The sequence below is a fragment of the Megascapheus bottae genome, chromosome 2, assembly GCF_031878675.1.
Source record: "Megascapheus bottae isolate mThoBot1 chromosome 2, mThoBot2.hap1, whole genome shotgun sequence".
In the NCBI taxonomy this organism is placed as follows: domain Eukaryota; kingdom Metazoa; phylum Chordata; class Mammalia; order Rodentia; family Geomyidae; genus Megascapheus; species Megascapheus bottae.
This window is the reverse complement of record NC_143510.1, coordinates 63,331,359-63,349,289: the sequence shown is the minus strand read 5'-3', so window position 1 is coordinate 63,349,289 and position 17,931 is coordinate 63,331,359. Positions and strand designations below refer to the sequence as shown.

At 35.0% G+C, this 17,931-nt stretch overlaps 1 protein-coding gene across 1 annotated transcript in view; it reads right to left on the bottom strand.

The window, feature by feature from the left end:
* The window catches only part of Trhde (thyrotropin releasing hormone degrading enzyme), a 346,217-nt gene that overhangs the window by 181,682 nt on the left and 146,604 nt on the right, over nucleotides 1-17,931 (bottom strand). The window lies entirely within an intron of this gene.

The following is a 17,931-nucleotide window of genomic DNA, read 5'->3' as shown; positions in this document are numbered from 1 at the left end:
AAAGAGACTTACTTAGAAATGAGGGACAATCATGGAAAATAAGAGAGGAGATGACTTCCTCCACAACTGTGTGGCATGTTTGGGTTAGAGTCTTTAATGGTGAAGTTAAATATGTATTTATGTCCAAAGGTCCTTGATTTTCCCAATTATGGATGCGCCCTGCTTTTTAAGAAATATGAATTAAAATGTAGGACTTTTCTGTTTGAAAGAACCTAGGAACTCAATTTCCCTATGGATCCTCCAAATAAGCCCATTACAAAAACTGTTGAGAAAAAGAATTGTTTTGGTAGAGACTGCAGTAGTGACTGCGTACCTGATCTTCAAATTCAACAACTCATGGAACCTATACTCACCCCCCAAAAATGTATGATTGCTTCAATGAATAAATTATGGATGCCACAAAAATTGTTATTATAAGTTGTGCAAGAACGGAAAATTGTTACAGAGGAACTATTAATTCTCGGTTTCTCCTCTATGCTATAGACACTGTGTTATAAACATATGTAGCCGAGCAGGAGCTGCCTTTTTCCATTCAGCCCCTGTTTGTATGGTAGAAGCCCTAGTCCAGCTACAGAAAGCTGGAAATAGCAAGTTGCCTCTACTTCATTTCCTCACAAGGAAAAAATTCCCATGCCAAGATAGAATAAAATATATTGAGTGCCCCTATCTAATATCCTACTCCAAAAAAAAGAAACTTGATTTACAAATTAGGCCTAATTTAATTGAACAGACTATTTAAAGAAAAATAGATTCTCATCCTTTACAAATACTAAGGAGAAAGATTTTGTAATTCTTTAGGAGGTCAAAGTTACATAAAGTAGAAAGGATATTATCTAAAAGTGAAAGGATATATTCTTTTAAATAAGAAAATATGGGGCCAGGAGTTTGGCCCAGTGGTGGAGTGATTGCCTCGCATGCAGTAAGACCCGGTTTCCATTCCTCTATACCAAATACATAGAAAAAACTGGGAGTGTTGCTGTGGCTCAAGTTGTAGAGCTCTAGCCTTGAGAAAGCCCAAGGACAGTGCTCTGGCCCTGAGTTCAAGTCCTAGGACTGGAAAAAAATATGGAAGAGGAGGGCAAGGCAGGGGAGAGGATGGGGCAAGATGGTACCCATCAACATGCCACCTGCTTTCAGAAGACAAGTAATCTCTGGCTACTTTTTCAAAGATACCAACCTGTATAATATCCATAGCAAATATGTACATTTCCATCAAAAGATATACAGGTACTATGCCACATAAATGGAGGATTATTTAAGCCACAATGAAAAAGTTAATTCTTAACTCAGGAGGCTAAAATCTGAGGAGCTCAATTCTAAGCCAGCCCAGGCAAGAATGTCCCTGAGATGCTTATCTCCAATTGACCACCACAAAACTGGATATGGAACAAAGTGCTAGAGAAATAGTATTGAGTGAAAAATCTCAAGGATAGCACTGAGGTACTAAGACCTATCCCAAAGATGGAAAAAATTAAAAGGAGAAAAAGAAAGAAAAGATGAGAAAGTAAAAAAGGAAGGAAGGAAGGAAGGAAGGAAGGAAGGAAGGAAGGAAAGAAGGAAGGAAGGAAAGAAAGAAGGAATAGGAAGGAAAGAAGGGAGAGAAAAGAAAAATATTCTTAATATTTATTTTATCTTTGTCAGTCATGGGGCTTGAACTCTGGGCCTGGTCGCTATCCCTGAGCTCTTCAGCTCAAGGCTACCACCCTACTCCTTGAGCAAGAGCATAACTTCCAGTTTTGTAATGGTTAATTGGAGATGTCTCAGGGACTTTAGTGCCCAGGCTGGCTTTGAACCATGATCCTCAGATCTCAGCCTCCTGAGTAGCGGGGATTACAAGCATGAGCCACCATGCCTAGCTTCTTCTTATTATTATTGGATTCTGGAAATTAGCTGTTTTCCTAGGGTATCTAAAAGTATTTAAGCTGGGCGTGATGGCTCATGCCTACAATACTAGCTGCTCAGGAGGCTGAGATCTGAGGATCTCAAGTCAAAGCCAGCCCAGGCACAAAAGGACCTGAGACTCTTATCTCCAAATTAACCTCTAGAATATGGGAAGTAGGGCTTGGCTCAAGGGCAAGGCAGTAGCTTGAGCCGAAGATCTCAGGGACAATGCCCAGGCCGAGTTCAAGCCCCATGACCCATAAAAAAAGCATTTAAACATAATAGGATCAAATATCAAATGGTGGTACTCTCCCCTGTTCATTTATAGGTGAACTGTTCATATAAATACAGGGACATAAAGCAGTAATAGAACTCAAAATATTCTAGTGAAATGTTCCATCTGGCAACCCAACTTTGCTAGTTATAAATAAACTTGTTAAATTTTTTCTAGCCAATGTCAAAATTTAGATTTTTAATAAGCAACTTTTTATTGATAGCAACTACATGGTTTTGTAGCTTTTTAAAGTTTTTCTCTTTTTTTAATTTTACCATCTCATTTCATACTGTTTGGCAGTCCTGGAATTTGAATGCAGCATTGGGTTCATTGTTATGGCATCTTCCTCAAATAACAGATGCTATCTAATTTCATTATACTTCTCTGAAATGTCTTTCATGCAAGTATATGCTTTAAAATCTTGCCTGACTCCCATGCTGTCCCTCCCTGTAAGTTTGCTATTAAAACATACAGAAAAGAGTCCTGTGGACTCCACTAAAAGATAATTAGGGTGAATATGTTTGGAAAAGTTACCAGTTGTGTGTTCTCTCTATATATGTCTAAAAGAAAAACTAGCTAGGTGCTGGTAGCTCAAGCCTGTAATCTTAGCTACGTGGGAGGTTGAGATCTGAAGGTCACTTTTCAAAGCCAGCCAGGGCAAGAAAGTCCATAAGACTCCTCTCTGATTAACAAAAAAGCCGAAGTGTTGCTGTGGTTCAGAGTGGTAGACTGTTAGCCTTTAGCAAAAGATCTCAAATAAAATTTCCTGACAAAAACAAAAATAAACTTTAAACAAAACAAAACTATATCTATATGTTATAAATGAACAGCCTGAAAATGAAATTGAAAAGAAAGTTTCATCAATAATGACATGAAAAAGAAAAAATCTTAAGATAATTTAACAGAAGAGACATAGATGATATGTATACTAAAAGTGACAAAATAGGGTTAAAAGAAACAAATATGTAAATAAAAGAAACATAGCTTATGTTCACAGAACAACAGAATTAAATATTAAAGATGGAAATATTTCCCAGATTGTCTTAAGGACTTGATACATTCTTTATTAAAACATCAACTGTTTCCTCAGCAGAAATTGCCAAACTAATCTTATAATTTATATGTTAATCTGAGGGATGTAAAATAATCAAGCCAACTTTGAAAAAGAACAAAACTGGATCACTAACACTTTATAGTTATTGTAATGAAATCACAGGTAAATAATACAAAAATTAACTTTCACATTTAATGTCAATTACTTTTTGACAAAGGCATCATGATCATCTAATGAATTTTTTAGCCTTTTCAAGCACTTATACTGGAAAAATGAACCATCCAGATGCAAAGGAATGAAGCTAGACTCATTTCTTATACTTCTGCCATCACCAACTGAACTAAACTGAAGAGGGACATAAACTAAATGCCAGAGCTAAAATCTGAAACTCCTGGGAGAAAAAATGATATTGGGCTAGACAAAATCTCCTTGATTATGATATCAAAAACAAAGAACAGAGCAATACAAAAAAACTAAATTAAATTTCATGAAAATTAAAAACATTTATATCTCAAAGAGAGCTTAAAGGCAACCCACGGAGTAGAGGAAATATGTGTAAGTCTTGTATCCATTAAGGAGCTTGCATATAGAATACATGATATATTCTAAAGATTTGATAATCCACAAGCATATAACTTAATTTTTACATAGGCATTGATTTGAAAAGAATTTGTCTCCAAACAATAACAAATGCCAAAGAAGTACATGTAATGGTTAATATCATTAATCAAGGAAATGTAAATCAAACTACAATGATATTCCACTCTACAAGTAGGCTACATATGAAAGGATAAATGGTTACAAGTATTTTCAAGAGTACAGAAAACCAGGAACTTTCCTACATGGATGTTTTAGAATATAATCTGCCATTTTCTTAAAAAGTTAAATACAGAATTATCATATGACCCAGCAATTCCACTCTGAGCTATGTTACACAAAAGAAATGATAACATATGTCTACAGAAAATGTGCACATGCATATTCATATTAGGACTATTCATTATAATACCCAAATGTCCCTCACATGATGAATGGATAAATAAAACGGGCTATATCCATAAAATGGAATTTTATGCACCAATAAAAATGAATGAGGTACTGATTCATGCTGCCAGAAATAAAACGTTGACAAGTAAAAGTCAGCCACAAGAAACAGGTAGTGTTTCTTGAAGGAATCTATTTACATAAAATATCTAAAGTAGGAACATTTGCATAGATAGTAAATTAGTAGTTACCCTAGTTAATAGACATTGGTGAGGAAGGTGTAGCTTTATGGCTTGTTCTAAAATTGCACTCGCAATGGTGAACAATGTCCTGAAAATATTAAAATCTATTTGATTTTTTACACTGTAAATGAGTGAGCTGTATGTGTGAACCGTACAGATATTTTTCAATTACCTCTCTACCATCCATCCCTCCCTTCTAATAAAAAAGGAAGTAAAAAATAAAGCTGTTATATTAAAAAATAAAGCTCAACAATAATATTGTTATATTAAAACATCTTTTAATCTAGGCTTTGTCAATAAAAGGAAGGTTGTTGGATCCTTCTGAATACTGTGTCCGTTGTTGACAAAAGCATTCCATGTAAGCCCACATAGATGCAGATACAGGTACAAACAGAAAAATACAAATAAATGTTTACATAATATTTTTATAATTACAATTATAGAATTAGTGATATATATATATTCCACAATATTTTGCAGCTGCCATGCAAACAATGATGTAGAAATATTTCTTCTTATGTATTGACTTGAAAATATCTCTTTGAAATGCCTCCTATGTTAAGGAATATATAATATACTTGATTACACATGTATGTAATATATGTCATATATGTGTATACATGTAATATATGAATATACATGTATACTCATGAATTTTATATGTACTATACATCTGTGCAATGTGTGTAAAATACAAATAAAACACATACATGTATGTGTATATAAAGTAATATGTAAGACCATACCATGACATGTAGACTGATTCAATATCTGCAGTTACATATACATAAAATAAATCAAAATGTTTATGTTGCAACAACATATGGCTGTTGATATTAATGTTTGGATTGATTTTTTAATTTAAATTTTGTATGTAATCTAAATGTTTAATGATGATGTAGAGCTTTACTATACAGAAATTATGTAGCCCACACCTATGTATTCTATGTATAAAGGTATGACTTAGAAGTGTTAGTATTCCACAAGTTACCTATATCTTTCCAATGTAACCCACCTGGCACATATGTGGGACTTAGAAATCAGTGATCAATTGTATGGCCTCATTAAATATAACACCTACAACATCTCAAACATGACATGCTAGCCTATCAACGAACACATAATAGGAAAGCAGTCTTTCAACCGTGTATGGTGGACTACTCCATTCTCAGAGAGCTCTGTTTATTAGGGTGTTTCCTTTATGCCTTCTGAATATATTAGGCACCACTCTTAAGTGTTAGTTTTGTATTCTTGGTGAGTTGCTTTGCAATAATTACACATTTACTCCATGTGAGACAAATATCCTATAAAAGGGTACAGTTTCCTACACACTACCATTAACACACACACACACACACACACACACACACAACACACACACACACACAGGGAGAGAGACAGACAGACACACAACACATAGGCCAAAATACAATACAGGAACTGGTATTGAGATTAAAAGAAGAGGGAAAGTCAGCAAGTCTTTTCATGTGGAATCTTCCTTGAGCTGTGCTACCCGGAATTCCTCCCACACATTTTGACATAGTGGAAAGAAGTGCTTTGAATCTCTACCTAGAAGCTTCAAAGAAGAGGCTAGATTGTAGAAAAGAAGTTTTAAAGTGCTGTAAAAAGAGTCCAAGGAGAGAAAATAGCAGGGCACCTTCTAGCGCAGGTACCATCACACACATATGCAAATTAGAAAAGAGTCTGCATGGTCCTCAAAGCATTAAACATAGCCCTGCTAGGTAATATAATTTGCAGGAACTTGAATGACTAAAGATCCATTTTTACTTTTCTGAACTATAAAGAAGGTCAGGACAATACCAGATGACATCTGGCCACTAAGTGAAAATGATTAAGATTAAGAAAAATTAATTTCCTCTTCATTGGAAAAGAGGTTTGACAGTGATTAAAAATCAAAATCAAATTAACTATCAGGAATAATTCTCTATGACACTTATTAAAAGATATTTTGACTTCCTGACAACTAATTCCAAATAATCCTCCACAAGATAAGTTACATAAAAATTTGGATTGAAAATAACCTCTATATGTAGAGTATATATGGTGGTTCTTGGGGTAATAAATATTTATTATTTTAATTATGTTTTAGTCATCAATAGCACCATTGACCCTTTGAAAATGCTATTCTTAGAAATCTTGAAGCTTTCCTTTTGGATTGTTTTCACAGTGATTAAAGTTTTTAATTTACAGCTAGGAATGGGGCTAAATCTTTGTAATCCCACCACTGGAAGCCAGAGGCAGAAGGATTGGAAATTCAAGGCGAATTTTGGCTTGTAATAAATTCAAGGCCAAACAGCAAAGACCTAACTCAGGAAAAAGACAAAAGCTTATAATCCATAAACTAATCTGACATATCACTCATTGTCATGAAAGCATTTTAACTATTAGAACACCTTAATATTCAGAATAGGTATATACCAATGCTATTTTTTCCGTTAATCAAGAACATGTTTGTTTAGGATATCTCTGACAACATTTATAGTCAATTGTGTATAATTGAACACTACACCAAGTTAGTCTTTAATTGTGTTAGATCTCTCACTACATTCTTAGTGGTTGATTTTATTTCCAATGATTATTAGCATGGGAAGATCTTATTTATACCCATAGTTGTTTAATCTTTTTGAGTTTGGCAGCTAAAAATTACCCAGGAAGCTGGGCGCAGTGGCTCACACCTAAATCCTAGCTACTCAGGAGGCTGAGATCTGAGGATCATGGTTCAAAGAGAGCCCAGGCACTAAAGACTGTAAGACTCTTATCTCCAATTAACCACTAGAAAACCATATGTGGTGATATGGCTCAAGGTGTAGGGGGTAGCCTTGAGCTAAAGAGCTCAGGGACAGTGCCTCGGCCCCAGAGTTCAAGCCCCATGACCAATTAAAAAAATCCCCAGGGCTCCTTATCTTCTTTTGTGAAATTTATTCTTGTTAGTTCTGCTGCCTCTATTGGAAGTCATGTTGCTGAATGTAGTTTGTCATGGAATTATAGCAAGAATGAGCAGAGAAATTAATCAATTGTTTTTTTTCAATAACAGGAGGCTGCATCAAGGTTTCTCCTAATATGTGTTGAAACAGAAAAATGTCACAGAAGTTTCAAGATTTTAGAAAAATTAGTAGTTTGAATTTAAGCAAAAGAAAATATGTCTTTTCTATTTATTTTAAATCTTGAATAAAAATTATCAAGTGAGCAATCATCAACTATAAAATACAACTAAAGATTAATATTTATCTATGCCTTATAGGGATATCCAAGCATAGAAACAAAACTGACCCATTACAATCTATGAAAGAAAAACAACAAGGGTTTTTCTGGCCTACAAGATGCTAGTAATTTGTGTGACTCTTGTAAAGCCCTCTTAAAGTCTAAGTCACACTTGGAAGGTTGATTCCTGCCTTATTCACAAAAGGTCGAGGAAACACCAAGTGCCTAGTCAATTGCTTGACCAAAGGCAGGTCATTCCAACCTTGGCTTGGCTGAAAGCTCCCATACCTCAGGGGACATTCCATTCTGGGCATGGCCAAGAGCATTGTCCCTGGACCCCCCCCCCCCCGCCAAGAAACCATAGCCTATTTTATATTTTTGTGTGTCCTTGTTAAGATCCATATAAGCCCAACCTCAATTCTACCTCCTTGAACAACCTCTGATCCTGCAGGAGGGTTGCCTGTCCCTCTCTGTTCCTCAATAAACAGTCTGCCTATTGAAGATGGAATCTGGCCTTTTTCTTTCTCCTCCATTTCCTAATAGCACTAACAATAACAAAGTCCATATGCAATTGTTTTTGTTAAGACATCCTAAACCCAGAATAAAATTTGATATAAAACAAAAGACTAGCATGCACGAAGACCCGGGTTCGATTCCTTGGTACCACATACTCAGAAAAAGCCGGAAGTGGTGCTGAGGCTCAAGTGGTAGAGCTTTAGCCTTGAGAAAAATCCAAGGACAGTGTTCAGGCCTTGAGCTCAAGCCAGGACTGGCAAAAAAAAAAGAAATGAGATAGCATTTTAATTATGCCATTGTTAGTTTCTCTGGCTAACAAATGACCACAATTTCAGTGGCTTAACAGAGCTCAAATTGATTTTCATATAGTTCTAGCCATTAATATCCAACCAATGTCCTAAGAAGATAAAAGCAAAAATCTGACCATGAAGCCATCTCTGGAGCATTTAATTGAATACAGCTGAATTTTGTTCTCCAAAAATGATACATTGAAGTTATAACCTACCATACCTGTGAGTGAGACCTTATTTGTAGACAAAACCTTTGTAGACATAATCAACTTAATTTGTAGTTATTAGTATGAGATTAGCCCAACATGACAAATAATATTATGAGAAGGAAAGCACCATATACTTGCAGGGAGATACAGGAAGACAGCCACATGACAGTATCTGAGATTTGAGTGATGTCTCTATGAGGCAAAGAAATGTCATGGACCACAACTAGATATAAGAAACAAGCATTCTATCCAGAGACTCAGCATAAGTGGTCTCAATGACAACTTGCTTTTGGATTGTTAACGTAGAAATTGGTAAAAGCAGATGTTTCTGTTGCCTTGAACTTCCTAGGTTATGGTATGGTTTTTTAGCAGCTCTAGAACTAAATGCAGGGGGGAAATCTTGTTCCTTGCAGTTTCAGCTTCTAGAGGTCACCTTTATGCTCATGACTTTTCCAAGTCAGTGAAGGCACATGGAGTCTCTCTTAGTTAGGAGTCCATCATCAAACATCTCCTTTTCTGACTTACTCTCCTTACTAATGTCTCCCTCTTTTACAGCAGACCCAACCAGAACATCTAAGATAAGCTCATCCCATTTAAAGGTCAACTGACATTTCACCTAATTCCATCTGCAAGTTTAATTTTCCTTTACTATGTTCCATATCACAGTCATAGTTCCTCACAATGAGTCTGAGGCAGGATATTATCCAGATAGCATCGTTTTTCTTACCATGATCTATAAAGCAGAATTTCTCAAAGGATGTTGAACAGAGAAATTATATCAGAGTCACTGATTATTGTATATATATGCATCTTTGGTTATTTGAAATTAGATAGGGAAGGGGGGAAAACAAAATTAGGAGCGAGGGTGCGGGGAGGGAAATGGGGACCAAAACATGAGGAAGGGTATCAATGTTTATGAAGTAATGCACCTTCTATCTGGTGAATATAATGTAACTCTTCTATTAATTACAATAAAAATATATGAAAAAAATAAATATAAAGGGAAAATTCAAAAAAGCATATTCATGGAAATGGAACTTGGACAATTCTAATTGGGGATCAAGAAATCATCTTAACTGAGTGACAAGAAACCCAAGAATCAGAGCTCGTCCACATGAGCTTGACCTGTCTCACAAGAAAAGAAAAACAAAAATACTATCTTAAAAGTCGACTGGTTGCCTTAAGAAATGAAAGGATACTTCCCATTAGGTTCTAGTGATTGCTTCTAACATATAAATTCCAAGCGACAACTTCAAGCCACAGCAAAGAGCTAACATAAGTAAATATGTTTATTCGGAAGGTCAAGAAACCAGACACTAAAGAGATAGTCATCTGATTCTTGCTCACAATTGCTTTCTCTCTGAAAAATAAATTGTTTCAGGAAGACTCATATGAAAACCATATGTAGACTTCAATGATATAATTGAAATGACACCATTTAATATTATTTGGTTATAGAGTCATGAAAAATTATTATTTCTATCTTAATCTTTTTTCTTCTCTGAGAATAACTTGCTAGAACTGAAAAGATAGATTGCTAACCAAAATGTTTCAGTGACTTGACATACAATATAACCAGAACACAGTATCTTCTCTTTTACTGCTTAATAAATATAGACTTAGAAAAAAAATTTGGTAATGCAAAGATTAAATAGAAGAGTTGTAATTAATGTTACCCTTTCCCACTTCAGCATTATGCTAACTGCTAGTTAACCAATTTTCAAGCTCTTGTTAATGTTTAAAGGCTCACTATAAAATTGGCAAGATTTTCATACCCTAGTCACTATTTGCAGAAACCATAAAATCCCAGCTAAAAATGAAACTATTTCTAAAGACGAAAGCTTAATATGAGAGATGAACAACTGCACCGCAGAACATATTTTAAACAATTGTTTCGGATGAAAGATAATGAACCACTGCAGCTATGAAAAAGACACTAGACTCTATAACAATCAATTGATGTCAATATTACAGAATAAAGGAGGACATATACATCGATTGTCTGTGTGCCACATCATATTTGGCATTCTAGTTTACACAGTGTTTCCAGTTTATAGGATATGTGAGTGGATATGCAGCAAAGCTTTTACAAAAACTAATATCTCCAAGCGATGGAGATCCTGGGAGTTTTACTGCTGCTGCTGACCTCTTATTACACAATGGAGAGTCAAAAATCTGTAATACATTTCAATTACTAATATGTCTACATATACATATATAGTGTGTTTATATGTGTGTGCATGTGTTAATATATACATGTCTAGACATATACATATATAACAAGAAGCAAATTACAGAGCATTCTAGATGTTTTCCATTTCACTCATTGTCAGAATAAAAAATCAAACCAGCCTAGTATACTGTATTTTTTCAAGTATCTGCACAATAATTACTCCCACACCATATGCTCTTCCTCAGCATCATTTTTGCCACTTCATCTCCTTCCCCTCGAACCTGGAATCTTGTCAAAGACTGCTGTGACTGAGATGTAACAAGAAAAATGCTGCAAGACTTCTGATACAGGGTCAGAAAATGCCCCCATGGCTCCTGCCTCAGCTTCTTGGAAAATCTTTTCTATATATTCCTTCTCATGCCATTACCTTTCATATCAGTCACCAAACTGCAAGTAGGTCCAAGTAGGCAGAAAGGCCATGTATGTTTCTTATTGTCACTCACAACTGAATTCATTTTCTTCTGGCCCAGAGGCACATGAGTAGGATTCCTTCACATGATGATCCAGACATCTGAGTATCTCACTCTGCCTCAGGATTCCCAGCAAAAGCCTTATACATCTGGGTAGACACAGCTGCTATGTGAGCTATGAGCCTAAAGAAACAAAATCACGTATGGGTGACACACTAACTCTCTGAGAGTTGATTTTTAGGTTGATATAATCGGTCCTTTTTCCACTTGGTTTGTATTTGGTACGGAAACCTATACTAACCCCAATGTTAATCTGTAATAGAAGAATCCATTCTACTAGAGATATCTTCGTGATAAGAAATAATGTTAAGTGTCCTAAAAAGCTAATGTCTACAGGCTCAGAACCATAGCCAGTCCTTAGACTGACTTTGAAAAATTAATACCAAAGTATACCAGGTGTTTTCCCCCAGAGGTCAGATAATTTCAACATGTGTGAAATTGACCTTGGGAATCCCTACGGACCTTCATGGGAGCTGTCTGGATGGAGCTTCTAACTGCTCTAACTTATGATGTAAAAGTACCCAGTTATATAGATGGTACCCGCATCCTGACATGTTTATTTCCAGTAATGAACTCTGCTTCCAATTACTCTGATGCCCTAATCAGACACTATGCAGAGACACAGGTAGAGGCAGAATTCAAGAGCAGAATGCTTGCCTCACACACACAACCATACATACACCTTGAATAGGATGATAGATTTTTATAAGAAAGGAATTAAAGTTCCTTATACTTATTTATGTAAATGTTTTCCCCAGTACCAGATGTGAGACAGTTTTGTTTTTCCAAGATTGTTTCCTCAGTTCCTTGCTTTAATCCTATGAAAATGACTAGTAGATGCCAACATGGAAGGGTGGAGACTATGAGACAAGACAGCCTGGAGTCTCAGGGATCTGGGTACATGGTTGCCAATCCCATTCAACCTCATTCTAGTTCTAACCTTGGAGATATGAAGTGGATGCTCAGATGAGATCAAGTCACATCAGCTATGGAGGAAAGCAGTACCAAGCATTACTTAATAGTAGTGATTGCCCCTTTCTGAGCTTCAAGATCGAAGTCTGAACTAAAGCATTCTACAAACATCTAAATTTTAACTTGTTGACTGTGGCCTAATCAATTTCTCTTCTACTTCCATTCCTAGTTTACTTGAAATTTACACACAGTAGCTGAGCAGAGTCCTTTGTGATTCACTAATATATAATTCATCAGGGTCTAGGAAGGAAATATATGACAAATAACATTTATGCTCACAAGTTAGTGTTCACAATCTACTAGACATTTTATGTCAGTTTTGACCTAATTCCTGACAGTTAGGCATATTTTCTCTAATTCTCAGGTGTGATAAATGATTTTATGTCAGGTTAACTGGATCGTGAGGTATGCAGAACACTTGTTAAATATGATTTCTGAGTGTGTTTGTGAGGATGTTTCTGGAAGAGATTAGCATTTAGGTCAATATATTCATGAGTAAAGTGGATATCCTTTTCCAATGTGGATAAGCATCTTCCAATCCTTTCAGAAGGTAGCTAAGGATTGGTAAGCCCTCCCTCCCTTTTCTCTCTCTCTGTTTTTCTCTTTTCTTCTAGTTGTTAGATCTTCTAACTTACAGTAGAATCTCCACCATCAATGTCAGACCTTCATAGCACACCACAATTCTTCCTGAGTCACTTTCATCAAGTGACTTCTCAGTCTTAGCCTGTATAATCCCATGAGACAACATCTTATCACTTCCACAAGCAGAATTATAACATTGTTTCGATCTCTCTGGGGAACTCTGACTAATTCACTAAGAAAAGTTAAATACTTTGCACACATTCTAAACCAAGAACGTATTAGAAGCCAAGATTCCAACTGTTTATATAAACAAATAGTTAATTCCTTCCAAACAAATAGTTAATTGATTCCAAGGTGTGTGTGCTTTCTATAATGCACCTGCCATCAAGAATAAACACTTTGGGAGGCCAAAAACTTATTCTTTCTTTTATATGTGTTTCTCTCCCTACTCTGATAGCCATTTTTCTGAAAAATTAAAAGGGGTGGGGAAGAAATGAAGCTAAGAAATTTCTTCTTTTCTTGGCAACTGTCTTAACAAATAACCCATTACTTTCTTTTCTAGGTCCATATAAGACCTGCCTTTTTAGTGCTAATAGCATTAGGACCTAATTCCTATTGTCTCTCTTGTCCATTCATTCATGTGTGACCTGAGACAATTTCCTTAACCTCTATAGCTCAATTGCTTTATCTATAAAAATGGAAATAATAGTAGTATCTAGTGTATTTTAATAGTGTATTGTAAGATTTAAAAGGTGTGACTCTCAAATTCCTATCAGATGTCATTATTATTTACACAATCATCTTTGGCCATTACATTCCCTTTCCATCCTTTCATAGATATCTTATTTTGCACCTTTCCTAAAAAGTAAATCAAGGAGATATATATAAATAATTTATATATGTGCATATATCATATCTATGACTTATATATAAATCAATGGATATATATGTCTACATTTTTATTAACACTGATTATAATGTCAGAATTTTATTTGAAGTCATTTTTATTTCTCTTATGCATTTTTCCCTGTTTTAAAAACATTATTCCTGTAAAATATCTCAATTGTCATGTTTTCAAATAGCTCTTCCTTATTTAGTTCTTCAGTGACATACCTGGATCTTTTTTCCTTCGTTTTACTTCCTACCCCTTCTTCAGAATGTAATGTTTTCATAACTAGTCAAAGTGGAGGGTACTTCTACTCATTTTATCCCCCATGAAAATACCCACTCCCCATTTCCATTACCCACAAGTTTCCTTGATAACTTTTTAAAAATAGACTTCTCTGAACTCTTTCATTCTCTTTCGACATCAAAATGCACACGACACAGAAGTGCTATTTGGAAAAGAAACAAAAGACAAAATTCTATTACAAACTTGCTGATCTCTAACTTGGCACTTGTTTTGAAACAACAAGACCTCTTGATGATTTCTCAATCGTCCTGAAACATTGCATCAATAATGTTTCCCTGTTACTGGTATAAGGATTAATGAGACTGTTCATAAAGCATGCCAGATGAAGTTTGCACTATTATCACCCTGATTTGGCCTCAAAAGACACAGAGAAATCAACTCATTAGTCTTCATGCAAAGTTATGTAAAAATCTATTTTATTAACTTCTTTTAACCAGTTGGAAGAAAAATAAGAAATTCACCCTGGGTTCAGTGATTCTGTTCTGGATTTTCACCAGAATCACAAAGCTAAATGTGATATTTATTTTGTATGCAAATAACAGCATGTAAAGATCTGAAACATTCATTTATCTAGAAAGATAAAGGCATTTTACTATATATGTTATATATTTTCTTTTTAAAATTTTTTTTAAATTTAGAATATTTTTTTATTTTCCATTCAAAATTTTTTATTGAAAGAATTTATTAACATTGATTTTTACGTCATATTTCAAATGACATGTTTAACAAATTTAGAATATTTTTAAAAGAGAAGGCTAGTACATTGAAAATTGTAAAATATTGTTAAAAATCATGAAATATCTAAATATAAAGCTGTAACAAGTTTATGGATTGTTAAAGCAGCATTAATCTAGAGAAGAAACACAATCCTTATTAAAGGCCTAGCTGGGTTTTGCAGAATTTGACACTATGTCTTAAAAACCACAAAGAAATACAAGAGACAATAAAAAGCCAAATGATTTTAGAAAGAGATCAAGTCAGATGTCTTATACTTAACCAATTTTAAATTTACTTCAAAGTCACAGTAATCAAGACACTGAGATACTGGCCTAAAGAAAGACTTGCATATCAATGTAATACAATTTACAATCTCGAAATAAATCTTTACATTTGTATTCAATTGATTTTCAGCAACAGTGACAAATTAGGGAAGGAATATATGCTGGGATAGCTGACTAGTCAGAAGAGAATTTTGGAAGCCTTACCTCACTCAGTACACAAATGCATTGTAGCTGGAATGACAACACTTAAAAGCAAACATTGGAGTAGATCTGTCAAAATTGGATTCAACACAAGTTTCTTAGATACAGCCTTAGGAGCAAAAGCAGCCAGCATGTGTGAGGGGTGGGTAGGGGGGGAGGGGAAGATGGAGATAACTCTCTCATCCATCCTTGACTAGTGAGGATATAAAAGGCTATAACCACTTTGGAAAAGAGTGTAATACTTTTTCAAAATGCTTATGAAAGACAGGTATCATATAACCCCCTAGTTCTACCCCTAGAGATACAATCAAGAAAATGAAAACATGCATCCATGTAGAAACTTGTGCACTAGCCCCTTGGTAGCATTATTCATCAAAATACAGAATTGAGGCTTAGGATATGGATCAGTGAAAAGACCACTTACTGAAGTCATGGGTTCCATCCCTACTTGGTAGAGAAATATGAAAAAGTAGAGTTAACATAGTGAAGAAATGAACTGTGGTAGAGCCACACAGTTGAACATGTAATATATTTTTCAATCCTCCATGAAAATGATATCATACATCCTATCACTATACAAAGAACACTTGGAAAGAAGTAAAAGAAAGGAATGAACAGTTTTCAGTTAAGATTGAATGAATGTTGCTCTGAAAAACTATTCTAGATTTCAGGAAAAGTAAATAAGAAGCTTTCTCTTCATTCTTTTCCTTTTTAAATTTCCTGAAAACTTCCTGCTTATTTTTATTATTAGTGTTTTCTTGGACAGGTGATATACAGAGGAATACAGTTACATAAGAAAGGAAATGAGGACAGTCCTTATTGTTATCCTCTTTCTCATGTTCTCAGGCCTAGTTACTGTCCCTTGCAACTTTTGACCAAGGCTAATGCACTACCACTTGTAGCTACAGTACCACTTTCTTGTTTGGTTAATGATGATTTAAAAAACTTCTAGTCTTGCCATATGCAGAAAACTAAAAATTGACCAGAGCCTTTTGCCATGCACAAGCATTAACTCAAAACGGATCAAAGACATCAATGTCAGACTGGAAACCTTGAAACTGCTACACGATAAAGTTGGAGAGACACTGGAACTCATAGGCACAGGCAAAAACTTCCTGAACAGAATCCCAGGGTTACAACAGATTGGAGAGAGACTCAATAAATGGGACTACCTAAAAATAAAAAGTTTCTGCACTGATAAAAGGATAGCCACTAAAGTAGAAAGACAGCCAACCAACTGAGAATAGATAGTTACTAATAATACATCAGACAAATGCTTAAAATCCAGTACCTACAGGGAACTCAAGAAACTAATCCCCCCCAAACCAAACAAACCAATCACTAAATTGGCAAGTGAACTAAAGAGAGACTTATCAAAAGAAGAGGTTAAAATGGCAGAAAAGCATATGAGAAAATGCTCATCATCCATGGTCACAAAGGAAATGCAAATAAAAAACAATCCTAAGATACCACCTTACCCCAATAAGAATGGCCAAGGTTTTGAACTCAGACAATGACAGATGCTGGTGGGGTTGTGGAGAAAAAGGTGGGATTGTAAATTAGTTCAGCCACTCTGGAAAGCACGTGGAGGTTTCTTAAAGAACTGAAAATTGTCCTTCCCTACGATCCCACCACACCACTTCTGGGCATCTATCCTAAACATCATAACCCAGGATATGATAAGGACACTTGCTCAGCTATGCTCATTTCTGCACTATTCACAATAGCCAGGAGATGGAAACAAACCAGATGCCCTACTGCAGATGAGTGGATACAAAAAAATGGAATTCAACACAGCCAACAGACAAGATAAAATAATGGCATTCGCAGGGAAGTGGATGAATCTAGAGTGAATCATATTGAGTGAGACAAGTCAAGACCAAAGGAACAAAAGGTGCATGGTATCCTTAATATGTGGCTATTAGATCCAAACAGTACAAGAGCGAGGACTCAATATTTGTGTACCCAATGCTATGAACATGGTATTGGAAATATAAACACAAGTACATAGACATAAAAGTATCTGACTCTATAAACATAATGTTTTATTATATAGATTAATATGTATCTATGGCATACAAACCCTCAGCCTAATTTTAAATTATGTTCTAAAAGCTAAGTGCCAGTGATTGTATACAGAGATTCATTTCTTGAATACTTATTTGTTAAATACATCATTTGAAATATGATGTAAAAATCAATGTTAATATATTCTTTAAAAAAAAACTTCTCTCTTAAATCTCTATGCCCCAAAAGAAATGTAACAATAGACTTTATGCCAGTTATACTTTAAAGCAAGACTTAAAACATGGGAATTATTTGGCAGGCAAATTTCAATGTAAGTTCTAAAATACTCCTAATAATAATAATTAGCACATCTGAAAACACACAACACCCTAATTAAGTTCAATGTTTCACTTCCAGATAAATGCCACTTATGTAATATGTTTTCTACATTTGGAAAATAATGTATGCATCAAATTGGCTCATGAAACATCAAACAAAATTGGCCAATATGTTTAAAATAAATAAAAATATATTTATTAGTGCCTGTGGAATAACCTCCAGAAATATCTAAGTCTTTAGTGTGGTCTAAACTTTGTCTGTT